The 27,622-nt window shown below is 49.1% G+C and overlaps 1 long non-coding RNA gene across 2 annotated transcripts; it reads right to left on the reverse strand.

Moving 5' to 3' along the window:
- Nucleotides 1–636: 636 nt before the first annotated feature.
- On the reverse strand, nt 637–25,686 carry LOC125156305 (uncharacterized). 2 transcript variants are annotated; one of them, XR_007148539.1, is made up of 4 exons: nt 24,777–25,686; nt 9,157–9,347; nt 2,966–3,095; nt 637–2,532 (listed from the first exon to the last, which is right to left on the reverse strand). It is a non-coding gene; the product is annotated as an uncharacterized LOC125156305 (long non-coding RNA). The 2 variants fall into 2 exon arrangements; XR_007148538.1 differs by having other exon boundaries at nt 637–3,095; nt 24,777–25,682.
- Nucleotides 25,687–27,622: the final 1,936 nt, after the last annotated feature.

A 27,622-nucleotide genomic window follows, 5' to 3' on the forward strand; every position in this document is an offset into this window, starting at 1 on the left:
AAAGAAATATATACATTCACTTATTTATTTTTATAAATACCATCCTTAATTTTTTTTTTAATTTGAGAGAGAGCGAGAGAGAGCAGGGGAGAGGGTCAGAGGAAGAGAGAAAGAATCTTAAGCAGGCTCCACATGGAGCCTGATGTGGGCTCAACCCCACAGCCCCAAGATCATGACCTGAGCTGAAATCAAGAGGCAGATGCTCAACCAACTGAGCCACCCAGGTGTCCCAAAGAAATATATTGGTTTTTTTCCCCAAAGAAATATATTTAAATGGGAGTTTATAGTACTTTATAAACAGAAAGCCAATATCACTCACCATAAAAAAGAAAATTTTTAAATTACAATAAAAGCAAAAACAGGTTGTTAAACTTGAAATGTTAAGAGGATTAAAAGACAATAACGAAAAGCAAATAACATACCTACTGACATTTTTAGAACACGTTCCTAGACATCAAGAGCTATTTATTACATTTGTTAGGTAAACATAGGTTCTTTATTTTTTTTTAAAAACTTTTTTAATGTTTATTTTATTTTGGGGGAGAGACAGAGTGTGAGCAGGGGAGGGGCAGAGAGAGAGAGGGAGACAAAGAATCTGAAGCAGACTCCAGGCTCTGAGCTGTCAGCACAGAGCCTGATTGGGGCTTGAACTCATGAGCCATGAGATCGTGACCTGAGCCGAAGTCGGACGCTTAACCGACTGAGCCACCCAGGCGCCCCTTTATTTATTTTTTAAATTCCTAATTGGAAAGGGTAAAAGAAGGCAGTTTCGCATTAGCTAGCTAAATGACACATGCACAGACTCCATGACCCTGTCATTCTCCTTCTAGAGGTTAATCCTATAGACACACCCTACACTTTCCAGATGAGGGTACAAAGCTGTTCACTACAGCATTGTTTGTATCGCAAAACACTGAAAACAACTGAAAGATTGGAGACCCCCCCCCCACCTGTCCTGTGGGCTAAGTGAAGAAGGTAAATACAACATAATATACACTCATGGAGTGGAAGATGATGTAGACACAGAAAAGAAGGACACCCAGATCTTTATATATGAACCTGACCGATCTCCAGGACATAGCTTTTAAATGAAAACAAGCAATATGTAGGACAGTGTTTGTAGGGAAGATCAAACAATTAAAAAAATAACAAATATACATATTTGCCTTCACATGCATAAAATATATCTAGGACACAGGATAACATCAGATGCTTCTGAGGAAGGGAGCTATGTGGCCAGGGAGCAAACATAGAGGGAGATTATCCACTGGACACCGTTTTGGGTTTTAAGTTTCAGAGTGTGAACTAAGAAAGTTATGGTTGGCAGGATGGTGACCTCGCTAAGATATCCATGTCCCCACTCCCGGAACCCGTGAACATGTTATGCTATGTGGCAAGGAGTAATTCAGGTTGCAGATGGAATTAGGGTTGCTAGTCAACGACCTTACAATCAAGAGATGATCCTGGATTATCCAGATGTAATCTCAAGTGTCCTTACAAGCAAAAGAGGGAGACAGGAGAATCATTGTCAGAGTCAGAGAGAGAACTGAAAGTGTGACACTTCCGCCTTTGAAGATGGGGGAAGGGAGCCAAGAGTCGAGGGATGCAGGTAACCTCTAGAAAATGAAAAAAAGCAAGGAAACAGATTCTCCCTAGAGCCTCCAGAAGGAACGCAGCCCTGGTGACATCCATTTCGGACTTCTGACCTCCATGATGCTGAGATAATAACCGCATGCTGCTTTAACCAGGAGGCTTGTGGTCATTTGTTGCAGGAGCAATAAAGTGCCACTTATGTTAAGTATATACATACATGCATATTTATATATTTAAAAAATATAGCGCAATGGTTCAAAGTTTGCCCTTGGCAGGCAGAATTGTCTGGCCTTTAATCCTGGCTTTTCTACCTGTGCGACCTTGGGCAAAGTGCTTAACCTTTTGTGCCTAAGTTTCAATATCTATAAAACAAAGATAATAACAGTCACTTATTTATGGGATGGTATTACTTGACGGTGTCACTGAGAGGATTAAATGAGTATGTGCACTTCCAACGGTCCCTTGCACAAAGAAAGTGCCAGGAAACGTTGACTCCTACTCTGTTTAACTGTCTCCCCTGACTGGATCAGATGCTGAAAGATAATTCCCACTCAAAATGATGCGAGTGGAAGAAAATGATATAAATGACTGTATTCAAAAACAAAAACCCCGAACGAAAGAACCAGAAAAGTAGTTTCAAGAAACCATCTGACACTATCTCCAGGATCCGCTCTTCAAACTAAGGTCCAAAATTATTTGGTGATGTCCTAAAGTAGAGCAGTAAAAGTTTCCTTGTCTACTAAACCACTTCCAGTTTGACTCCTTAGCCTTTTTATTAAGTCGTCTAATATCTCTTCCTATTTTCAGATGAGTTAAAAACCAGGTCTTTCAGGCAACAGCAAAAACCTTAAGTCCCAGGATCGAAGTCTCTGCCAGACGGGGCCAGGTTTCTGCCAATGCATCTCCCGGGTGTCGATGGCCGACTCCTCATACACTTGCCTGGTAACAGCATGTACAGGAGTTGAGATGAGCACACAGACTAACTTGTAAGCCACGCCCACCCTGCTATACTATCTCACCAAAGGAAAGTTTTCTCTGAAACAGTAAAGTTCCCCTTATAACTCAGTAAAAACTTTTCTAATCAAAAGACAATGAGCTTTCATTTGAAACAGTGGTTCTTTGTAGTCACCACCCGTCTCTTCATTCAGCCAAGAAAACAGGTCAGGTCTTTATTGAACTGCCTGCTTGTGACATGATTGACAAGTTTATCAGCTTCATTAAGTACTTGTCTTAAATCTGCACACGAATTCTGGAGGGCAACGGTTTCTTTGTATATAAGGGCACTGAGGAGACACAGCTTTGCGGTAACAGCTTGACTATGGAGACAGATTTCTCGTGTTGCCAGCCAGAGCTTCAGCCCATCCATGCCTACCCTAAATTCTTGCTTCCGGTCCATACCGCAAGTTATCAGTCAGTTGTCCGTACAAGCTGGCCAAAGTTGGCAGCATAAAATATTTTCATGGGCTTCTTCACTTGACTCATAGGCTGTCATACTGACAATCCTAAAAAAAAAAACCACCAGGATTCAGAATATCACTTGGGTTTGCCAGTTTTCAGTGACTCATTTCACTTTGTTGTACCGATAAAAATGGCTGCTCTATATCGGCTGCCATTTCTGTCATTTATTTTGCTGGACAGAGATATCTCGTCAGTCATTATGTTTACTTTGATCATCATTCTCTCTTTTTTTTTTTTTTTTTTTTGGTGTCAGGACTGACAATTTGTCAATAAACTTAGCAGTTCCAGGCTTTGCAATTAAATATAATCATATGCATTTGGCTTCAGCAGAGTTTACACTTTTATCTCCTGATACGCTGTATTCTGGTTGTAATGTTAAGTTGCTCTGATCATTTTTATATGGTATTCCATGTACATTTCAAAATGATGCTAGATGTTGGATAAATTTATGCCAGAATTTAGGAGCATCTCCAAAATGTGTGATGCATGATAGTATTGGTTCATTTTCATTGCCAGTGCATTGGTAATCCACATTTCAAAGAATTACCACCACATATGTGTATGCGTGCTTTATTGTTCTGTTGTCATTTGCCTTGTTTGTGTCTGATATTTTTGCAACACTGACAGGCAGTTCCGAGATTTATTCATGTGGTCATTACCCTCGTCCAAAGACAAATGCCTTTTTAAATCCCAATCAGCAGGAGTGCTCCCAAGTCCTTCACAATCTCCACCTGTCTTCAACCATTGGATTAGATAAAAAATAAGATCAGAATCCCAACTCCAGTGCACAATGATGTATTCTTACACATTGGAAACTAAACGATTGTCAATTTCCAAAAGGGATGTTTTGATTTATCTTTGAAAAGAACACACAACACATATAGGACTTCAGTGTTTGAAAATCCATTCTAGCAAATGGCTTTTTTTTTTTTTTTACATAGCACTTATATGTTATTTACTTGTGTATTGTAGTCATTTTTATGATGTCACTACTCTCCCCACCACCTCCTGCCCCAGGAATGGAAGCTCCATGAAGTAGATTTTTGTCTGTTTAGATTTACAGCTGTATCCCCAGCATGTAAAATGGTACTTGATGGATACCAGGTGCTCAATCAGTATTTGAAGAATAAGGGAATGAATGGACCAGCAGTACAGACATAGGGTGCATGGAAGACCCAAACTCTTTCTCTCTCAGCTCTGCATGTTCAATGACAGCTTTGCCCCTGGCTGGTTTTGTGGTCACAAGATGGCTGCCTGAGACAGTTGGCATTATCTTGTCCACATCTATGAGGAAAGAGAAAACACTTGAGCGGGTCAACTTCCGTCTTGTGCCCTCCTGAAGGGGGTGGTAATATACATGCATATAGATAATGGCTTAAACTAATCAGGACCCATCCTTTCTCTGACAGCCAAGTTGAAGAGTTAGAGTGAGCATCTCCTGGACAGGTAATGGGCCATGTGGAGTTTGATGGACACCTGAAGTATGGAAGTTGGGGTAGAAATGGGTGATAGGAAGCCAATACTCTCTAGTACAACTCTATTGATTTTTAAAATATCAAATAGTTCAGGAGCACCAGGGTGGCTCAGTCAGTTGGGCATCTGACTCTCGATTTTAGCTCAGGTCATGATCCCAGGGTCATGGGATTGAACCCCACGTCAGGCTGTGCACTGAACGTGGAGACTGCTTAAGATTCTCTCTCTTTCTCCCTTGCCCCTCTCCCCTGCTCATGCACTCTCTTTCTCTCTCTCTCTTTCTCTCACTCAAATAAAAAAAAGACCTACTATGTGCCAGGTACTGCTCTAGGCACTGGGATGCAGCAATGAACAAACTCCATCCTCATGGAACTTATCTTTTATTGAGGGGAGATAGGTAATTAATAGATTATAATAAACTATGTAGTATATCAGGGAGTGATATGTGCTATGGAGGAAAATGAAGCAGGAAAGAGGTTGTATGTAATGACTAGGGAAGAGGCAGCTGCAGATTTCAATAGAATGAGTAAGGAAGACTTTCCGGAGAAGGGAACATTTGAACAAAATTTAGAGATGAGGAATCAAGCTCACGGATATTGGGGAAGGGGCTGAGTTTAAAGCATTTTAAATTCCAGATACTTGCAGAACATCTAAGAGCTTTTCTCCCATAATTAAGTGATGATACATAATACAGATATTAGGCTCGGATCCCGCCCAGAATGGGAGATACTAGGTTGCCCTTTTAAAACCGGGATCAACCCAGAGGGGCTGATCCCTGAAAAACAGATTAACAAAGACTGAAGGATTCTTAAACAAAATCTTTCCTGATTGCTTCATCAAATTTGAACTTTTAAATTTTATTTTTATTTAAATTCATGTTAGTTAACATATAGTGCAGTATTGGTTTCAGAAGGAGAATTTAGTGATTTATCACTTATATGTAACATCCAGTGTTCATCTCAACAAGTGCCCTCCTTAATATGGGTGCCCATCACCCATTGAACTTTTAAATAAACTTCTATGAGAGAGTATTACTATGTTCTACAAATTTGGGGCACTTAAATTCGGTTTATAACACTGGGTACACTGGGTAAAGCAAACTTTCCCTACCAGCCTTACAATTTTGGTGGAGGAAAGGAGACAATGAAAATATAAAATGAAAAATATAAGAGGTGAACACACACACACACACACACACACACACACTATCCAGAAAAGCCTTCCTGCCTGAGGAGTCACCAAGAGGTGACATTTGAACTGGGAGGGCAGGATGGGGGAGAGAACATTCCAGACCAAGGAAAGAGCATTGCTGGGGAGCAGGGGAAAGGACAAGAACATTCCAATGTTGAGGGGACAGGAAGAGCACAGGATAAAGGTCTTATGCACACTTTTCTCTCCAGAGATGAAGTAGATTGTCCTCGCTTTGGGAATCAGGAACACTGGTGAACATTTCTGTTTTGGACAAGGTCATTGGACCATTATCTGGTGAGCATCTCCCTTAACCAAAGCACATGCCTGGGACCCATTGTTCTGCGAGAGGTTCAAGAAAGAGACCAGGGATGGAGATGGACGTTGGGAAGCCAACGGTGAGGACAGCTGTGATAAAGCAGGGAAATGCAGGGTGAGAAAAGATGGGGCAGGACTGAAGCAGCCCCACATGGGGTATGAGGAAGAGCTGGTGCTCTCCAGAGAAGTAGAGGGACTGGGCTGGAAGAGGCATGGGCCCGATTTGCTTCAGTCGGCCTGAGGAAGATGGTTCCTCCTTGAGGCATTTGCTCTTCTGGACAACTCCCTCCCGTGGAACTCTTTCCTCCCCAGTCTATGGATCCCCAGTCTCTCCTCTCCCTCCCATGCCACTCCAGAACTTTCCTTGGTAGAAGCTCTTCTTTGGCTTGATTATTGGATATTGACATCTCTTAGAATTCTGCCATGGCCCTCTTGCTTTGTACTTCAGCTGCAATTTCCCACTGCATCCAAGCCTATGGCCTTCATTTAGGCTCTTCCTGCTTTGGAAAGAAGGAGATGGATTGGAAGGAGGGAGGGAGGAAGGCAGGAAGAAAGGAAGAAATGGAAAAAACTTCCAGAAAGCACTGCCACCCAAGTTATTGCTTCGTTGTCTCATTTTACTATTTTCAAAACTTTTTAGGGATTTGACCTTTGATTTCTAGAACTCAATGAAATATTGGCATGATAATAGTGTTTATTAATCAGGGCTCAAAATATCTATGGTACTTCATTTTTTAACCTGGCATTTTCTCAAAACTGAAAAGTACACAAGAAAGTCTGCACATGGGCTTGGCCAGGTGTTGGTCTACTTCTCTGACTCTCTTGTTAGAGTGCAGGCTGACCAGCACCCCCACCTTAGATCTATCTAGGCAAGAGGAGCCCCTGTCCTGGTCCTGTGCTCTGTGCCCCTTCTCGCTGGTCAAGGAGTCCACAGAGCCACATGACCAAACCTATCCTTAGGCCATTCCAGATCCCAGAAATTCCTAGATCCCAGAATTTCCTGCCCCAAATGTCCCAAATCAACTCTAGGGCCTATGCATGGCCTCTTTTCTGGGCCAGTCCTCTAGAGCCACGGTGGTGCTCAGGCCTGAGGGTGGCCTGAGGCTCTGTTTGTAGGAGCGTGTGGCTGAAGCTCGGCTCTGGGCACTGGTGTCAGCCTGCATCCTGGGAGGCCCCTCCGGGTGTGCTGTTGAGCAGGGAGTGGGAGAAGAAGGGGCCGGGAGGGAGCCCTGCCCAGGTTCCACATTCCAGTGCGAACTCCAAAAAGCCTGCTGGTTCTGAACTTGATCTGGGACTTCCAGGGCATTAGGAAGTTATTCGTCAAGGTAGAGAGAAACACTGCATTCTAATTAACTGTTTATGGGTTTAATAATTGAGAGATTGTTAGATATGCGTTACACGGGCCTCTATTTGTACTCTTGGCCCAGGTCCTGCAAATGTTAGAGGCATACCAGGTGCTAAGAGAGGAATGTCACTTTTGCAATATCGGCGAGTGGACCATTTTGAGAGAAGTCATAAAGAGGAAACTGAAGCACTTCCTCTGCCCACCCAGGGGCCCTGGGAGAAATTTATGCTATGCAATTTCAGAAACTAACAAATACTATTTCTGGCACTTCCTTCTAATGTATACGCCCTTCTCCCTATATATTCTCAGTAGTGTCAGATGTAAAACAGGCTTGCCTCACATCAGACCCAGAAGAAGTCCAAGGAAGTGCAAGCATTCCTGACTTAAAATAATCTGATAAAAATATTCTTTAATCTATTGGGAGATATTAAAATGCATATAAACATATTCTTTGGTATGAACATTACATTTCATTGATATATATATAGTGTGGGTGTTGGGTTATATCAGTGAGTGAAATCTGTTTTTAAAAATCTGGAAAGCTTTTGGTTCTGTGCTTCTGAGAAAGAGCTTCTGGAGCCATGTTCCAGGGTCCCCTCAGAGATAACACTGGTTTAAACTGCCACCTGCTCAATGGGCTTCCAAAGCTTTATCTCCAGCCCTGGACTCTCTCTCCTGAGGGGAGCTCACGCACTTGCCCAGTCAACACCTCTATGTGCCCCCCACCCCAACTCAACGCAGAGGAGTCCGTATTGGTATCCCGTGGCTGCCATAACAAATTAGCCCATTCTTGGTGGCTTACAACAACAGGAATTTTAGTTTTTCACAGCTGTGGAGGCCAGAAGTCTGAAGTCAAGGTGTCAGCAAGGCCACGCTCCCTCTGAAGGCTCTAGGGGAGGATCCTTCCTTGCCCCTTCCAGCTTCTGGTAACCCCAGGCCTTGCTTGGCCATGGCTGCCAAGAATCCAATCTCTGCCTCCATCTTCACATGGCCTTCTCCTGTCCCCTCTGCGTCTCAGATTTCCCTCTGCCCTTCCTGTCATTGGATATAAGGCCCATTCTAACCCTAGGATGATCTTATCTCAAGATCCTTAATTACATCTGCAGAGACTGCTCTTCTAAATCAGGTTACATTCACAGGTTCACAGGATAGGGTTGGACAAAGGACATGTCCAAGTGGATAAACCACTATTTAACTCACTACATGATTCATCGCATTCCTTCAAAACCAGTTCCTTTTGCCAGCTCCGTCGAGGGTGGGGAGGGGTGTACCCACGTTTCCCAAGTTGACATGGGAAGTCACCCTTAGACCATCCCCTGCGTCCCCCCCGTCCCCCGCCTCATATCCAGTCAGTCACCAGGGCCGTCGATTCACTTGTGCTAGCGCTCGAATCCGTCTTCTCCCCTCTGGTTTCCATGGCCACCCTTACTAGCCTCCTTTGTGTTTTTCAAACTCCCACCTCAGGGCCTTTGCATGAACTCTTACCTCCCTCTCTGGAAGGTTCCATCTCTTAAGCTTCCCAGGCAGACTCACCCTTTTCACAGAGCTCTCAGGTCAAGTGTTAGGGCTTCTGAGAGGGCTTCCCACCCCACCCCATGTACCTCAAATAGCTCCTAGTGATTCTACCAGGTCACTCTACTTGATTCTTCCAACACACACACAATCCCATCAGGACAGTCCTGTCTGTTCACTTCTGTAACCCCAGTCTCAAAGATAGTGACGTGTGCATATCTGTTATCTCTACCGAGCTCCTTTTCAGATGTCAGCATGCACGTACTTACCACTTCTTTCCTCAGAAACCTCTCTCAAAGTCAGAAGTTCGCCAAACTCAACTCCAGCGGACCACATTGCAAACACCGCTTCCTTGTTCTTTCCGTGGTAGTTTACACCTGTGTTTCCTCCTCCCGGATGCTTTCTCCTCCTTGACCCCCGAAGGAGGGTGAATATATCATTTGTCTTCCAAACTGGGCCACTATTTAAAGAGACAAAGGGCACTAATAAATTATTACGCCAGGCTAACCGTCATAAACTAAGACTCTCCCAAGGTGAACCCAGACGTATGGTCTCCCTGCCTCCAAAACCTCCCTCTCCCTTCCGTGGCTGTCTATCCTCAGACTCCTTTTCCTCCATCTACTCTTTAAATGTGTCCCGGGCTGTCCCCTGCTGTCGTGCTACACCAGCTCCCTGTGTGACCTTACCAGCCGTGACTCAATCTGTCTACACGTCCCCATCAGTCCACCGTGTCTTGATTTCTGTACTCCACGTACAAACCCAGCTGCTGGCCAGAAGTCTCTACCTGGATGTCTCAGCAGCAATTCCACGTCGACATCTAAACCAAACTCATGCTCTTCAGCCTCAAACACGTTCTCTTGCTGTTGATGAATGGTAAATGGGTGGGGGGCGCGGGTGGGCGGGGTATGGAGGAAGTTGTGGTTAACAGCATAAGTTCTGGAACAGGTTCTAGAGTTATGGCTGCCTGGGTCCAAAGCCACATCCTAGCCATGCGTGGTAGGGCCATTATTTAACCTTTCCAGGCCTCCGTGTCCTCACCTGTAAAGTGGAGACAGAGGTGCCTGTCTCTTAAGTCGGTTGCGAGGGTTCAATGAGACAATAAGGCCAAGAGCAGATGTTTATAGGACACCACACGTGCTGGGCATTTCTATGGGACCGATGTGTATTATTTCATTTAATCCTTGCAACAGCCTCGTGAGGTAAGTGCCATTATTTATCATTATTACTGATGATGATGATGATTTAAAAAACAATAGAAGTAGGCTCCAGGCCTGCGTGGGGCTGAAGTCAAGAGTCGCCTGCTCTACCTACAGAGCCAGCTAGGCGCCCGGGGAAGTATCGTGATCATGCCTCCTTTACAGAGGAGGAGACCGAGGCACAGAAAGGTTAAGTAACTTTCTCTGGCTTAATGACAGAATTGAGCTTCAAATTCAGCAAGTCTGGCTCCAGAGACCTTTTCTCAAGCACCTCGATGTCCTCTGGGTGCCAGGTGCTTAGCACAGTATCCGGCATATAAGTGCTCAGCAAGTTATTTCCACTTTCCATCCAGTCCACTAAGCCATCTGCCCAGGAGAAGGCCTATTTTCCCTATCCTTCCTCATCCCATGTCTGTCAAGTCCTGTCAACCACATTTTATTTTATTATTATTAAAAAAAATTTTTTTTTAACGTTTATTTATTTTTGAGATAGAGAGAGACAGAGCATGAATGGGGGAGGGTCAGAGAGAGGGAGACACAGAATCCGAAACAGGCTCCAGGCTCTGAGCTGTCAGCACAGAGCCCGACGCGGGGCTCGAACTCACGGACCGTGAGATCGTGACCTGAGCCGAAGTCAGACACTTAACCGATTGAGCCACCGAGGCGCCCCATCAACCACATTTTAAAGTGCTAGGTGCTTCTCCCGGAATTTGCTTATTTAATTATTAGTTTATATTCCTAGTTCATTGCCCAATGACAATTGATATTGAGAAGTCCACTAGCAGGGGACCAGGTGTGAATGGAAAGACCCAGATCTCTGCCTCTAGCTTGAGGCTTTTCCTGCAAACCTCAACTCTGCTTTCTTAGAAGCCTGATGCTGCACTGCTGTAAACACAAGCCCGGGCCCACATGCAGGAGGATGAGAGAGAACATGACATGGGGATGGACCGTCCCCCCTGGGGCCACCTGACCAGCCAGCACCCAGCCAAGCCAGCAGCTGGCCACAGACACATGAGTGGACCTGGCCAAGGGCAGAAGAACCACCTTGCTGAGCCCAGACCAAACGCTGACCTGCAGAAAGGGAAGTTAAATACATGGCTGTTGTTTTCAGCCACTAAATTTTGGAATTGCTTGTTATACAGGCAAAGCTAACTGATCCGCTTAGATGTCCTGTTAGCTTAGGCTGCTGTAACAAGATGTCACAGGCTGGGGGCTTAAATTTGTTTTCTCACGGCTCTAGATGCTGGAGTCCTAGACCAAGGTGCCAGCAGAGCTGCTCTGTGGTGAGGCTTCTCTTCCCGACTTGCAGATGGCACCCTCTTGCTGTGTCCTCCCATGACCTTTACTCTGTGCGAGCCCAGAAAGAGAGAGAGAGATCTCTGGTGACTCTCCCTCTCCGTATAAGGACATCAGTCCTATCAGATTCGGGCCCTGCACTTATAACCTCACTTACCCTTAATTACCTCCTTAGAGGTCCCATCTCCATATACAGTCACACTGGGGGTTGGGCTTTGACATAGGAATTTGGGGGGCACACGACTCAGTCCCTGACAGGTATCGATCATCAAGAGGAAGTCGGGCCCATGAGAGCTGCTAAGATCACTTGAGCTGAGTGTGAGGGGGCAGAGGAGACCCATCAACTAAGGACAAACGCAGGGTAATGATAGCCTTCCTGGGGCCGGCAGAGGATGATGAGCCTCAGAGGGGACGGGCAGAGGACGGACACACAAGGAGAAGCAAGCGAGGGCTGAGGAGGCATGGAAGCCGAGCCTGTTTGTAAAGAGGAAATGAGCAAGAGAGTCCAGTGCAGTCGACAGAAGTTAGGGACCAGGTGGTTTTGGCCAGGTCCTTGGTGGACTGAGGAACAAAAGATGAGAGAGCCGATAAAGCTTCCAAGAGGCTTGGATGAGAAGGAACAAGAGAAATCTGGAACACAGGATCAAGAGGAGCTTTTGAGGACAGAGGGACTTGTGCATCTCTGTGCAGCAAGAGGCGAGAGCTAGAAGCAGGAGAGGCTCGCAATGACGGAACAAGGTCTGGAGGAGGCAGGGAGCAGCTGACAAGAACTAGCCTGTGTTAGCACTTGCCAACGTGCCAGGGCCGTGCTGAGCTCTCTGTGGGGCTTATCTCATTTAGTCCTTCCGTCAACTCTATGAGGTAAAGGCAAGGATGATCCCATTTCCCTGATGAGGAAACTGAGGCACTGAGGAGATTAAGAGACCTACCCAAGATCACACGGCCTGCAAGTGATATAAATGGGATTTGAACCCTGGCAACCTGACTTTAGAGGCTAGGGGGATCTGACCTGGATTTCGGCCCGCTTCTAAAATTAACAGGAAAGCGGTAGGGACGGTGATAGCAGATCGGTAGGGGGCAAGAATCTGATGGAGATCATGTGCTCCCGGCGGCCTCAATTTTGTTTTCCGGTAGCAGACAGGGAGCTGAGCGTTATGCCTGGGGTCAGGAGGGAACGTAGAGGGAGTGAGGAAGGCCCAGGATAGGAGGAGGTTGAAGACGACAAGACTTCAGGCCCGCTACTCGTGCCGGCGAGTGGCAGCTGATCTGGGAGTCCCAGTTGGTAGCGGTGGAGGCGGCATTTCTCCAGCGGCGCTCCGGGGTCAGGAGAAGGGAGGAAGGGGCACTGTGGCTGCCGTGCCAGGGTAGGAGGCTTGCCGAGGGGGTGCTGCCAAAGGGTGGGGGAGAGGGCCATGGCTACTGGTGGGAGACCGCGGTTCCCGACCCTGGCTGCATTTGAAGGCACAGGAGGGCTGAGCCCCGTCCCGTAGCAATTACCCCCGAATCTCCCGAACTGGGCGTGTGTTCGTGGTCCCCGGTGAGGACTTCTGATTCCATTCCAGTAGGGAGTTGAGGCCGAGGCCGGGAGGGTAGGGAGGAAGAGGTACACGCGGAGGAAGGGAGTGGAGGAGCGTGGAAATGGAGGTGTGAGGGCTAGCAGGGGAGGAGGGACACCTCGAGGTCTGAGTTCTGCCTTAAGGGCTGGGAGGGCTGCAGACTTTCTACCCCCTCTTCCACACCCATAGTCCTGGGGCCAAAACAGGACGGGATTGTCTCCAACGTTTCCCTTCATCCTTAGAACAGAGACCTCCGAGGGGCTGGACTAGGGGAGGCCTCAGGAGCTGCCTGAATGGAATTTTCTTCCCACGTGACCAGTCCAGCCCGGAAGAGCCACCCAGGAGGACATCAAGAGCGGGTTATCTGCAGGCCTGGGTATGTCCCCCAGCTGAGGAATTTCTCAGGGAAAAGAAGAGTGGGGAATGGGTGAGGATGGCTGAAAATAGAAGTATATTCATTTTATCCAACCAATATTTATTGAGGTCCAGGCACGGAACTTGTGCCATATTGCCAGGCAATATCTAAACACGACAGGTAATGTGACCTTGGGTGGCGCTTCCCAGAGCCTTCTCTGGGATGGAAACAGTGTCCCTTTAAAAACAAACAAACAAACAAACAAACAAACAAACAAACAAAACAAGGTGGGGTGGGGAGGTGGGATCCAAGTGCAGATAAGTTTGGGACACATTGGGTTACAGAGAGTTAAACGGATTTACTCCCTGCAGGACTTCTCAGAGCCTTTAATCTGTTAACGTGTTCTGAGACTCTCCAAGAAGTGGAGAGGCTAGCATCATCCTAGCATGCTTGACCCCAGGTCTCTGTCATTCCTGGCCGACCTTGAGGAATGAATGATTCACGGAACATGCTTCGGGAAGTGTGATATGGTGGCAAAGAGCTCAACTTTGAAGTCATAAGACCTGGCTCCCGACGCAGGCTGTGGTGCGCGTGACCTTAAGCAACTTGCTTATGTCCATTTTCACATCTGTAAACTAGAGCTCCTAGTGGCTCTTTCCTGAACTTGTCGTCAGGAGTAAATAATGCCCCTCAAGCACTGAGTGCGGTGCCCGGGCACACAGAAACCGCTCGCGGAAAGGGCACTGGCCTGGTTGGGGAGATCCTGGAGCCTGTGTTCAAATTCTATGACGTGCTGGCCTGAAAAACTGACTGGGGACCAGGAGTCAGAGCTTCTGTCTTCTACCTAGTTACTTGGACATAAAACCCCAATGGCTTTCAAAGCCTGCGACCTGACCAGAGAAAGAACAGTCAAGGGGAGGAAGGCAGGCAAGGGATGGGGGAGGAGGAGGGAGAGACTTCTGTTTCCATTCCTGCCCGAGGGAAAGAGACTATGGGAATCTGCTGGCGATGGGCTGCTTTGGCTTCTTGCAGAGGGTGGTGACAGGGAGGGGAATGGCCAGCCAGCACCCCTGCCCCCGGGACCCCAGGACTGTGACTGTGCAAGCGGGCACACAGGAAGCCACTCCAGGCCAGGCGGGTGCCGAGCAGCTGTGGGACTTGGCCCCCATCCCAGCAGTGTCCTTCCCGGAGGTGACGCTTCGAGAAGGAGATTTCCAGAAAAGCTCCACGGCCCTGCTTCTGGCCGACGTTAGTGCCTCTGGAAGGCTTTGGGCTTGGGGGGACTTCTACCTTAAGGGACGACCGGGGAAAGGATGTCCCTCGCCCAAGTGCTCTGTCCCATTTCTTTGGGGCCCTGCTGACGTGGGAACAGACGACGGTGTGGAGGCGGAAGGCATCCGAACTGGGAGACATCGCGTAAGGAGGGCACCCCATCCTGCAACGGGGGTGCTGCTCCAGAGGCCCTGGGGTATGTGCCCGCTCCCCGAGGTTCCAGACCCCACCTCTCCACTCTGGCCCCTAGAAACCAGCCCCCATGGCCTCCGTGACACACGAAAGGTCTCTTTTCATTCTCCTGACCTCGGGGGTGGGGGAGGGGAGAGAAGTGCCACCAGGGGACACCTACGGAATAACCGTGACCTCCTTTTCACAAGACTCGGAGGTCAAACATCGTGCCCGAGGTCAACAGCCACACCAGAATTTGAACCCACATCCTGTTCAGCACCACGGCTTGCCCTAACTGGGAGGTTCGTGCAGGATCCCCAGTTTAACCTCTGCCTATGCCCTGGTTGGCTGCAAAAACAAAAGAAAACAAAACCAAAAACACACACATGCATAAATCAGTAGGACATCTCTGATGGAAGGAAGGTGAATCCTGCTTTTTGTCCTTTCGTAAGGAAAAGACAGAATCGCAGAGCCCTGGTTCACAGAGCTCGGTCAGCTGCCTGTCACCAGGACCTATCGGTTTTTCCAGGAGCATACCCCATCACCACCAGACGGTTCAGACAGGCCCCCCCTTCCCCTGGCTTCTGGGCTGCCCCCCACCACTCCTCCAGTCTCTTTTTCTAGCCAGGGTGGGGCCCCTGGGGCTCATGGCCTCGGGCCCAGAACTTGCCTCGCCTCCTTTCTTGGCAGCTGCTAGCCATCTCTGCAGTTTTTGGCCTAGTAAAACCCTTTTTCTGCCTGCCCAGGGGAGAGTTTTGATTGGCTTCAGCTGGGATGACCTCATCCTCTCCAGAATTTGGGGATGTTCCCATTTTCCACTGCTCCACCTTCCTCCGCCCCCGCCCCAACCCGCCCAAGCTGTGGAATCCCCCAGCCTCACTGGAGAAGGCGAGCATGTGCCCTGGATTCCTGCCCTCTCCCCACCCTGGCGCTCCTGCTCCCCCGGGCTGTCTTTGCTGCCCCCCGGCTTTGCCCCAGCCCCTCCTGCACATTCCCTTGGCCCTCCGATTCTCCTATCCCCTCCGCGGGCCCCTGCTCTCTTTCCGGGGCTCATGGAAAACTGCATGATTTAAAATAATCATCTTACCCTTGTGCCTGCCCTTTTTGGTCTACATTATCTAATTTAATCTTCACAATGATCCCGTGATATAAGGATTCTCCGGTTTAGGGGTGAAGAAACGGAGACTTAGCTGATGTAACCTACTCCAGACAATCTGTTAGTGTGGATGGAGTCGGGGTCCACACGTAGGTGTGTCTGGCTCCAAGGCCGCGACAGAGTGCTTGTCACATTGAGAGACGCTGCTGGCTGTGCTCACATGAGGGATCCTGCCAGCCACACATCTGGCTTCCCTGGAAGGCTCAACAGCAGATCCCATTAGCTCTACCTTCCAAACGTTTCCAAAATCTGGCCACGTCTACCGCAGCCCCTCGGCTGAGCCACCTCTGCCTCCCACCGGAATTTACTGAGATCCCCCACCTAATGGGTCTCCTGCCTTCACCCTCCCTGGCCGTTCTCCACACAGCAGAGTGAGCCTTTAAGGTGTTCCCTCTGATCATGTCTCTCCTCTGCTCAGAGCCTTCCAGTGGCTCATGTCTTAGAGTCGATGCCAAAGTCCCCACAGTGGCCTAGAAGGCCCTCCACACCTGCAGTCCCATTATCCCCCCACACATGACCTCTGATTTCACTCCTTACTGTTCTCCCTCTCTGCTGCAGTTCCACCAGCCTCCTTGCTTGTGCTTCAACACGGACAGCAAGCTCCTGCTTCAGGGCCTTTGCACATGCTGTTTCTGCTGTCTGAAAGGCTGACCCTCAAATAGCTTCATGACTCAGTCCCTCACCTCCTTCAGGTTTTGCTAAAATATCACCTTTTCGGTGAATCTTACCCTATTCGCCTTATCCCCTTTGTCCTGCCCAAACCCTCTCCACTGCCTGCTTTTTCCTCCCTATAGTACCATCACCCAGTGATATTATTTTACTGATTTATCAGGTAATTATCTGCTCCCCCTGCTAGAATGTAAGCTTCATGAGTTTAAACACTTTTCTCTTCTCTCTTTTTTTTTTTTAACTGCTATATTTCTAGTATCTAGAACAGCACTTGGCACATAGTAGTTTCTCAATAAATCTTTGTGGAGGAGAGGGAGGGAGAAAGATGTTGGTCAGCTCATTTCGAGTGGTGCAAACAGAAGGGAGTCTGGACAGGCCTCTGAGCATCCTGGCCAGATGTTGGGAAAGCTCAAGTTTGAGGCCCATCCCCCAAATAGAAGTAACCTGTGGACACTTAGTGCTGCTTCTTTGCAGCTTCAGGAGCAAACTTTGACTTGAGCCCCTGGAGAGGCCAGTCCCAGGGCAGGCTCTTGGGAAGCAGACTCTGGGATGGAATTGAGTGTGGGGGCTCGTGAGGGCGTGCTCTTGAGGGCAACACCCAAGGAAGGGAGGGGCAGGAAGCTGCAGTGACTTGGAGACGTTGAGCTCTGATTTAGGCCCAAGGACAACCTCGGCAGACAGCACGGGACTCTGGAACTAACATAGCCCCTAAGAATTGCCGCGTAGTAGGCTGAAGCTCTGGGCCTTTATACCCCAGCCTCAGCCCGTCACCGGCTGGGGGCCTGGCCTCGGCCTCGTGATGCTCTCTGCAGGGAGGGGCTCCCCACAGCTGGGGCGGCAAGTGCTTTCTGAAGGGGGGTCTGGGCGCACGGCTGGCCGTGCCACCACAAGACCCTCAGTGCGCGTCTGCCTTATTCACTGACGACCTCACCCAGCCGGAGGGGTCCCTGAGACCCCAGAAAGGAGTGAGGTGGATCCCAACAGTACCCCAGTCGGGTGTGACGCAGTCCAGAGCTGGCCATCTTCTGGCGAGAGAACCAACCAAGACAAAGTCTAAATTGGGGCTATACGGACGGTGCTTTTTTAATTAACAGAAAAAAAAAATTGCGGGAGGGGAACACTCCTTCAGTAGAGCAGATGTCCGTCCGTCCCTACGTGGCAAAAAAGACTTGAGCCATCGGCGTGTCCCTCCAGGAGAAAGCATAGAAAATAAGAGATTCTACTTAGGAAGTCCTCGAAAGTGGTAGGTGGGCTTTGTCCTCTAGAGTCACGGGTCCCATGTGATAGATGTGTCCTACAGGAGAGAGGCTGGTAGCCAGGAAGAGCCGGGAAGGAGGCAGCATAGGGTTTGGCTAAGAGCTGGCGTCAGACTGTCTACGTTTTGAATATCGGCTCTGTAACTCTTTGGAGGGGAGATCTTCAGAGGCGACTGGACTGAACTGTGTCCGCTTCTCTCCCCGCAAGACAGGTCCTAACCCCGATACAGAGAACGGAGTCTTGTTTGGAAATAGGGTCTTTACAGAGGTAATGGTCAAAATGAGGTCATGACAGTGGGCCCCAGTTGAATACGACCGCTGTCCTTTTGAAAGGGGAAATTTGGACTCAGGCGCGCACCTGGGGAGAATGCCGTCGAAGATGAAGGCAGAGGGGCGCCTGGGTGGCTCAGTCGGTTGGGCGTCCGACTTCGGCTCAGGTCACGATCTCGCCGTCCGTGAGTTCGAGCCCCGCGTGGGGCTCTGGGCTGACGGCTCAGAGCCTGGAGCCTGTTTCGGATTCTGTGTCTCCCTCTCTCTCTGACCCTCCCCCATTCATGCTCTGTCTCTCTCTGTCTCAAAAATAAATAAACGTTAAAAAAAAAATTTAAAAAAATAAAAAAGATGAAGGCAGAGATTGAGATGACGTAACCACAAGCCACGGAACGCCACGGATTGCGGGCAAACGTCGAAAGCTAGGAGAAAGATGTGTGGCACAGGTCCTCCCTCACAGCCCCCAGAACCAGCCCTGCAGGCACCTTGTTCTCAGACTTCCACCCACCAGAACCAGGAGGCAAGAAATTGCTGTTAAGGGGCCCGGTTTGTGATGCGTTGTTACGGCAGCTGCAGCAAACCAATATACGGTAAGTCTCTTAAGCTCGCGGATTCTGATTCTCTGCTTTCTCACCTATAACACGGGGATGATACTACCTCTCACAGCAAATAAAATAAATACAAGACTTTCAGTAGAGCATCATTATCGAGAGCAAATAGACACTTAAATCACACCCCTTATGCTCAGCGCTGATCTCCAAGGAGTGATCTTGAACATCCCTGTTTGTTTCAGAGAAAGGGAAGTCATGAGACCAAGCATTGCCCCACTTCTAAAGTGGAAAGTGAACATAACTATCGTCAATTAAATGTGTACTGTTTATTATAGCTAACCTACCTTGCCTTGCTGTGTTATAAAGGTTGTGAAGTTGTGGGTGTTGTTTAATATGTGATACACACACTTAAAAGTTCATTGCAGGCCTTTATATAATCCATGTGATGTGTGTATTTTGTAGGGCCTGGAAAATAATTTTACTCTTTTGAATAATTGTGGAGATTTATAGTCACTATGGCATTGGTTTTATGGTATATTTTTTGGCTGTATTTATGATTCATTTGTTTAGGAACCTCCAATTGTAACATTATTCCTTTTGGAAGATTTTCTACTTCTCCTTGACACCTTTAAATGTATCTTTCTTTCCTCTTTGCTTCTACAGCGTGTGTTGTTAATTTTGTATCGTAACAACATCTACCACAGCTAAAAGCTTTTATTGGGGGGTGGGGATTGTGAATGTGACATATGCTTATTTTCTTAATTTCAGAAAAGATAGCAGAGTATAAAAAAGCAAATAACGTCTCCCAGAATCACAACCTCTTAGAATATTTCCTTCTTGTCTTTTTTCTCAATCGGAGCATAAATAAGTAGTTCATGTGTAAGAGGAACAGGGGGGAGTAGAGAGCTGTGTCTGTGGCAAAACCGGGACAGGTGTGGGCTTCTGTAGGGAAGTGGTGGGGCAGCTGCCAGGGGCTGATGCTCTAGAAGGAGCGAGGAACCTTCTGAATGAGGGCTCGTCCCATGGGGACGAGTGGTCAAGCAGATGTCTTTGCCTTAGTGAGTGAGCCCTCGTCATTAAAGAAGGGCCGCATCTGAATATAATAACCTAGCTCAGCCTGAGAGCTCAGAACCTATGGAATCAAGTCTGGGTCATGTGGGGAGGGGTGTGGGGAGGGGTTCCTGACGTGGTCCAGCCATGTCAGGCATTGCAGAGTTGTTTCACTGAAGAACAGGTCCTAGACCTGCTTCATCATCAGCCTTAGGTGCCCAGCAGGGGTGTGGTACATATTACACCGGGAAGAGGGGGAAGCGATCATGGAAATCACGTGTTAGCGGCAATGCCTGGACTTAGACATGAGCCCCATGGGAAACACCCATGGGAAACTTCTAGAAACACTTGGTATGAGCTCGCAGAGGCAGATGGGAGGAAGAACATGCAAAACTCAGGTGCCTTTTGCCGCGATGTGTTGCTTCATGACTCTAGCCAGACAGTGAGACCGCTGGGAGCACAGTCATGTCATATTTAACTTGACTCCCGTCACCTAGCTCATTGCTTGCCTGGCATATAGTAAGTGCTCGGGGCATGAAATTTTTGCTGATTAAATATCCTCTTTTAAATATCTTCTTTTTGATAATCTGATTTATGACATGGTTTCCAGGAACATGCTATGGTTAAAAATGGGACTCCCTGACCAGAAAAATGAAGTCAAGATGCTGCTCACAAACTTAGCATCAATGAATCTTGGCATTCCCTTCCCCCAAATTCTCTGGCTCCCAGAAACCCATTACGTTCAGAAGCACTGGGATTAGAAAAATGCTGGAGTTTTCCATCAGAGAATGCCCTTGAGCCCTGACACTTTTCCTCATTATTTAAATGGATCTAGGAATAGAAGAGAGACCAGAACCAACCAAGCCACCTCCTCAGATGGACAGGAGCCTGGAGACCTGGCCTTTGTTTTACTGGTGAACTGGGTGTCAGCCATGTGTCTGGCACTGTGCTGGATATCCCAGGGGTTCTAGACAAACAGATCTCAGCCCTTGTCCCTGGGGACTTTGTCACTAGCGAGAGAGATTAACTGTTGCAAAACCTCTGTACCACAGAGCTGTTCAGGGCAGTGTGCAATCAGGGAGCAATAGCACAGATGAAGTGGCCAGAAGGATCTAGTGAGACAGAGACCCTGGGGGCCAGAGGCAGGAGAAGACTTGGTGAAGAAGGTGGGGAACGAGTGGGCGTGGGGGACAGGGTCATCTTGAGGTTGAGAAGGAAGTCAGCTAGCAGGGTTCCCCTCCAGCTCTACCCTGTCACGCTGTGTGCCCTTAGGTTAGTTATGTCACCTGTCGAAGACTTAGTGTCTATAAAATAGTTCCTACCTCGCAAGGCTGTTGAGGAGTAAACGATATGCACAAGGTGCTTAACAAAGTGCCAGGCCCAAGATAAGCACTCAATAAATGTCAGCCATGGCTTTTGTTATCAAGAAGAGTGGGTGAAATTTGGAGACGGCTAGGGATTGGGAGGCCTGACCAAGCTTCTGGAGTAGTTCAGTTCTATTTATTTATTAAGCACCAATTATGTACCAAGCATTGTGCTTGGCTCTGGGGTAGTGGAGACAGGGGCCCTGCCCTTAAAGAACTGACAGGCAAGCTGGATACAACAAATAGGCAACACTCCCTGTTGTGTTCCCCACAATAAAGCAGGGAGTGTGTAGGGTCAGAGGAGGTCATGTGGCCAAGGCTACAGGTAGCCAAGGAGCCCTTTCCCAGGTGGAGGATCTCAGCAGAGATCTGGGTATGAGCAGGAATTAGCCCACGGGTAGAGGAGGGCCGGACAGGAGAAGAAAGGGAGAGTCTTGAGCAAAAGGAAGAACATTTCAATCATCTGGAGAGTTCAGTCCATTCAGGCTGCTACAAGTCAGCTCAGTGTGTCTGGATCCAATTAGATGGGGAGGGAGGGAAACCGGTCACCAGGGCTCTGAGGCCAATGGAGACCCTGAAAGGGAGGGCCATAAACTCACTGGTGCCTTCCGAGGATTACCTTAATGCCCAATGGGAGGAGACAAGGCCAGAGGAGACAGACCATGATATTTTGTAATCATCCAGGTGAGAGACTGGGGTGGCCTCAACTAGGGTGGTGGTGGAAAAGGGGACAAGGAGACACATTCCAGAATTACTTAAGAGCAAAAGTGACGGCAGCTCTTTCTGCCCCATGGGCCCTGCCCCCATGCTTTAATAAAGATCACCTTTTTCGCACTGAAAAAAAAAAAAAAAAAAGTGAATCCTGGTCCTCGGGATCTCCCACTTCCACCACACTTACATCAGGCACGTGAAAGACAAACACGTATAGACCACGGCAGATGAGTAGCAATGGAGGTACGCAGGACACTGGAAGGGTACAGGAGAGGGCTCAGCAAAGGCTGACAGACAGGGCCAGGCCACAGGTAGAGGCTCCTGCCAGAGGTGATAGTGGTGGCCTGGGAGCCACTGGGCAGGGTGTGGACTTACGCTGGTCCTCGGGATCCCAGCAGGGTCACACTTGATGGTATGGGTTGTAGGGGCCTTTGGGGAGCCCCCCCCCCCCCCCCCCCCCGCAGAGGGAAGGTGGGAACGGAAGTGGAGTACAGAAGGAAGCAGCTGCCTGCAGGGTTCATCGGAATGGGCGGGGGGTGGGGGGGCGGGGAGTGGGAGCCCAGAAAGGCAGATGTGCTGCTCTGGGCCCAGGGGAGAAAGAGGAGGAGGAGTGAGCAGGAGAAACTTCGCAGGAAGTGACTAGGCTGATGGAGGGAAGGAATCCACTGCGGCTCGGGGCATGAGACTGAAGCTGAGGCCCTGTCCAGACGGTGCGGCCAGAACCAGGGCACTCGGTACCCAGCACAGGGAGGTCAGCGCCACGGCTACCCTTTCCTGGGTGCCTGCTGCCGCCAGACCCAAAGCCTGCAGACGGGCAGACATCGTGACACCATTTCCTCCTCACCACCACCACCACCGTCCATGCTGCTGTTCCCCACTTTACGCACGCGGCCACCGTGGTTCAAAGAGGCTAAGAAACTCACCAGGCGCGCAAGTGATGGGAAGCCGTGAATTCAACACAAACCTTGAATGCTGACTATGTGAGGTAGGGTTGAGCATTAAGTCCATGGATGTGTATAGAGGACATGGAACAGTGGCCGGGACAGAGGGGGCATTTTCCAAGCGTTCCCCGTTGTTATCATGTCGGGACACAGCGTCAGGCCCTGGAGATATTGTGGTTAACAAAACAAGAGATTCCTGCCCCCGTGGACCTTAGCGTCCCGTGAGGAAGACAGACGTAAAGGAAAGATGCAAGAAAACATAACGCAGATCACAGGAAGTGCCAGGAAAGAAAATGGACTCTATGTTACAAAGTGCCCAGTTTGACCCCAAAGCCCAGGCCGCTGGACCACGAAGGGCTGAGGCATTAGTGGTCGGGGACTGGTTCTGATGCAGGACGAATCATGGTGGCACCTCCACAGCAGGGTTCCTTTACGGGAAGAAGCAGAGACAGACTAGAGCAGTGGTTTTCAAACTGTTTTAGCTGAGGAACCTTTTATTTAAACAGGAGCGTAAGCATAAGCCAAATCCAGTGAGCAAACAAACACAAGCTCCACTGCTCTGACTGAGGGCCGAACTGCCCCCCGCCCCGTCTGCCTTTCCATTTCCATCCTCCACAGCCCAAGAGGGGCTCCACCAAATTCCCAGCAGGAACGCCATGGGATCAGAATAGGACTTAACATTAAATGAGCACTTACCGACAGCTATCATGACTTACGCTGTCTCATTTCATTTTCTTTTTTTTTTAATTCTTTTTAACGTTTATTTATTATTGAGAGACAGAGCATGAGCATGGAAGGGGCAGAGGGAGGGGAAGACACAGAATCTGAAGCAGGGTGCAGACTCTAAGCTGTCAGCGCAGAGCCCGACGCGGGGCTCAAACTCACAAACCGCGAGATCATGAGCTGAGCCGAAGTCAGATACTTAACCGACTGAGCCACCCAGGCGCCCCTCATTTCATTTTCCCCATGACCCTATAAAGTCATCTTTTTATAATGAGGAGCCTGAGGCTTAAAGGGGTTGATAACATCAACCAATCAATGGCAGCTTGAAAGAGCTGCTTGGCGGTCACGGTCTGGCGCCTGCCCAGCTGTGTAGCCCCATGGCTGCCACCCCCTCACACACACTCACACGTACACACCCACACACACACCCACATATACGCTGCAACCACACTTCCTTTCTTTAAATCACAGGTACCCATCTCGCATCCCTGGCCTCGGCACACGCTTTTCCATTCTTCAACCAGTATGTTAGTCTCTTATTGATTCTGTAACAAATGATCACAAACAGTGGCTTAAAACAACACAAATTGTCTCATACTTCTGGGGATCAGAAGTCTCCAAAGTGGGCCAGCAGGGCTTTGCTCCTTTTGGAGGCTCGAGGGGGAGAATCCATTTCCTTGCCTCTTCCAGCTTCTAGAGGCTTCCTTGGCTCACAGCCCCCTTCCAGCAGTGCCGTCACTTGACCTCTGCTTCCATCGTCACATCTCTGACTCTGACCCTCCTGCCGCCTTCTTATAAGGCCTCCTGTGATGACATTGTGCCACCCAGATAATCCAGGAGACTCACAGCTCCACTCCTTAATAGAATCACAGGTTTCTTGCCCTGTAAGGTAACACATTCCTACGTTCTGAGGATGAGGATGTAGACATCTTTGGGGGCCATTATTCAGCCTGTCACACCTCATAACCCCACACTCATTCTTCACACCTGAGCCTCAAGAGCATGTCCTCAAGGAAACTGTGTCTGACAGCCCAGAGGAGACCTTCTGGAGGTGGGGGTCTCACAGCAGCCTGTGCCTCTGCGTCACAATGCTCGTCAGAGTCACAGTTTGGCGTTTGTTTGGACCTTATTTGATTAAGGCCATGACTCAAGAGTGTGGGGAGCCGCTTGGTTTTTCCATTTGTGTTTTCAACAGAGTCTGACACACAGAAGTGGCTCGATTAACATTTGCTGCATAAATGGATGAACAAATACAGGACCCTGCCCGAGGCAAGTAGCCGAGGCAGGATTTGAACTCGTGCAGCCGTTTTACAGAATCCCATCCTGTAAGCCTTGCACCCTCACAGCCTTACCTCGCGCAGGCCTGCCGCGGGGCTCAGGCGCAGGGGGCATGTGAAGTCACCTCCAGGACATCCCACCAGGTCATGTGGCTGGCGGGCCAGACCACGCCTGAACACCTCCAGGGGCACCAGTCTGACGTCCAGTGATTTAGGACATGGGGTGGGGATAGGGTAAGAGTTCCGTAAGCCCTAGCCACGTGGGACTGGGGGCTACGGAGGGACGGGCAGCCGCTGGAGAGGCAGCAGTGGGGGGAGGGGGTGGCACGAGGCAGGGGCGGAGGGGGAGCCCGTGGGCACGCAAGCGGGAGGAGGGAGAGAGAGCCCAGGGCAGCGCCTCGGGCAGGCCCACGGGGAGAGGCTGAGGGGGGGGGGGGGCGATGCCAGCGAGGAAACGAGCTGTCAGAAACTCGGAGGCGGCGTGGGAAAGTGCAGTGTCATGGAAACCAGGGGAGCGAGCAGGTCCATCCGGGAAGAGGCGGCAGCCGGAGCATCGGCGCCGCAGGGCGGGAGCGGGAGTGGGAGGCCCAGGGCCACCTGTCCTCGCGGGGCAGGCGGGCTCGGTCGACCTTCAGCAGGGTGGTTTCAGCAGAGGGCAGGGGAGCCGGAGGCGGAGGCGGAGGCCTAGCGGCTTGCAGGGTTCCGGAGGCAGCAGCGGACCAGACCGCCCGTTTCCGGATCTGGCAGGGGGAGCGGAGGGCGGTTGCTAGGAGGGGCGGCGGCGGGACGGGAGCGCGCGTGTGGGCGCCTGGAAGCGCCTGGGAGGAAGCAGTGGAGAAGCGAGAAGGAGGGCACGTCGTGGGCGTGCACCCGGCTGGACGGGAGAGTCCGAGCATGAGTCAGCACCCGGGGCGCTCAGTCCGTGAGAGGTGGGAGCCGCCCGGGCACTGAGACCAGCTCCTGGCTCCCGCCCGGGTCAAACCGGCATCGCGCTTGGGGCGGGGGAGCTAAGCTTTTCTCCCTGCAGGTGCGAATTCGGATTGCTTTAGAGAGGACCCTGGAGACCTGGGGCTCAGGCCCCTGAACGCAGAAGCCCAGCATAGCCTCCTGCTCGGAGGCCGAGTGCTCCCCAGGTTCTAGGAGACCTCAGAAGGCCCCACGCCCTGGGCTGGGAGCCTAGTATGAAGCCACTGGGGAGGGACTGGATGGGAGTGTGTAGAACCCCCTGCCCCACTCCTCTAAAAGGTTCCAGAACTGCTCTTCCCAGCCCAAGGGATCCAACAGCCATATGTTGAAGACGTGAGCCCAGTTTTGCACTTTCCACTCCTTTGGCGGGCTGGTGAAGCCTATGGACGTTTTCGCAGGATAAATGCATAAAATATATCAAAATACCAACAACATCTTTCACAGAACTAGAATAAATCTAAGCACAGAAGACCTCGAATGGCCAAAAGGATTTTGAGAAAGAAGAACAAAGCTGGCAATATCACAATCCCAGATTTTAAGATATACTACAAAACTGTAGTATTCAAAATAGTATGGTACTGGCCCAAAAATAGACATATAGATCAATGGAACAGAATAGAAAGCCGAGAAATAAACCCGTGCTTTTATGGTCAATTAATGTAGGATAAAGGAGGCGAGAATATACAATAGGGAAAAGATAATCTCTTCAACACATGGTGTTGGGAAAACTGGGCAGCTACATGCAAAAGAATGAAACTGGACCACTTTCTTATGCCATACACAAAAATATATTCAAAATGGATTAAAGATCTACATGTGAGATCTGCAACCATAAAAATCCTAGAAGAAAACACAGGCAGCGATTTCTTTGACATTGGCTATAGCAACTTTTTCTAGGTAGGTCTCCTCAGGCAAGGGAAACAAAAGCAAAAATATATACTATTGGGACTACACCAAAATAGAAAGCTTTTGCACGGCAAAGGAAACCATCAACAAAATGACAAGGCAACCTACTGAATGGGGGAAGAGATTTGCAAATGATATACCCCATAAGGGGTTAAAATACAAAACATATAAAGAAATGATACAACTCAACACCAAACAACAACAACAACAACAACAAAATCTTATTAAAAATGGCCAGAAGGCCTGAATAGACATTTTTCCAACGAAGACATACAAATGGCCAACAGACGCATGAAAAGATGTGTCACTCATCATTAAGGAAACATCACTCATCATTAAGGAAATGCAAATCAGAACCACGATGAGTATCATCTCACGCCTGTCAGAATGGCTAGAATCAAAAAGATAAGAAATGACAAGTGTTGGTGACAATGTCACCCTCCCCAGCTGTTGTTGGGAGCACAACTGGTGGGAATGCAAATTGGTGCAACCAATTTGGAAAACAGGGTGGAGGTTCCTCAAAACATTAAAAATAGAATTACCAGGGGCTCCTGGGTGGCGCAGTCGGTTAAGCGTCCGACTTCAGCCAGGTCACGATCTCGCGGTCCGTGAGTTCGAGCCCCGCGTCGGGCTCTGGGCTGATGGCTCAGAGCCTGGAGCCTGTTTCCGATTCTGTGTCTCCCTCTCTCTCTGCCCCTCCCCCGTTCGTGCTCTGTCTCTCTCTGTCCCAAAAATAAATAAACGTTGAAAAAAAAAATTAAAAATAGAATTACCATATGATCCAAAGAAAATGACAACTCGAATTTGGAAAGGTATACACCCCTATTTTATTGCAGCATTATTTACAATAGCCGAGATACAGAAGCAACCTCAGTGTCCATTGATAGATGAATAGAGAAAGACGTGAGATATATAGATTAGATATAGCTACACAGATACAGATATAATGGAATATTACTCAACCACAAAAAAGAATGAGATCTTGCCATTCACAACCACAAGGATGTACCTAAGAAGGTATAACGCTAAGTGAAAAAGAGAAAGACAAA

The sequence above is a fragment of the Prionailurus viverrinus genome, chromosome F2 (assembly GCF_022837055.1).
Source record: "Prionailurus viverrinus isolate Anna chromosome F2, UM_Priviv_1.0, whole genome shotgun sequence".
NCBI lineage: Eukaryota > Metazoa > Chordata > Mammalia > Carnivora > Felidae > Prionailurus > Prionailurus viverrinus.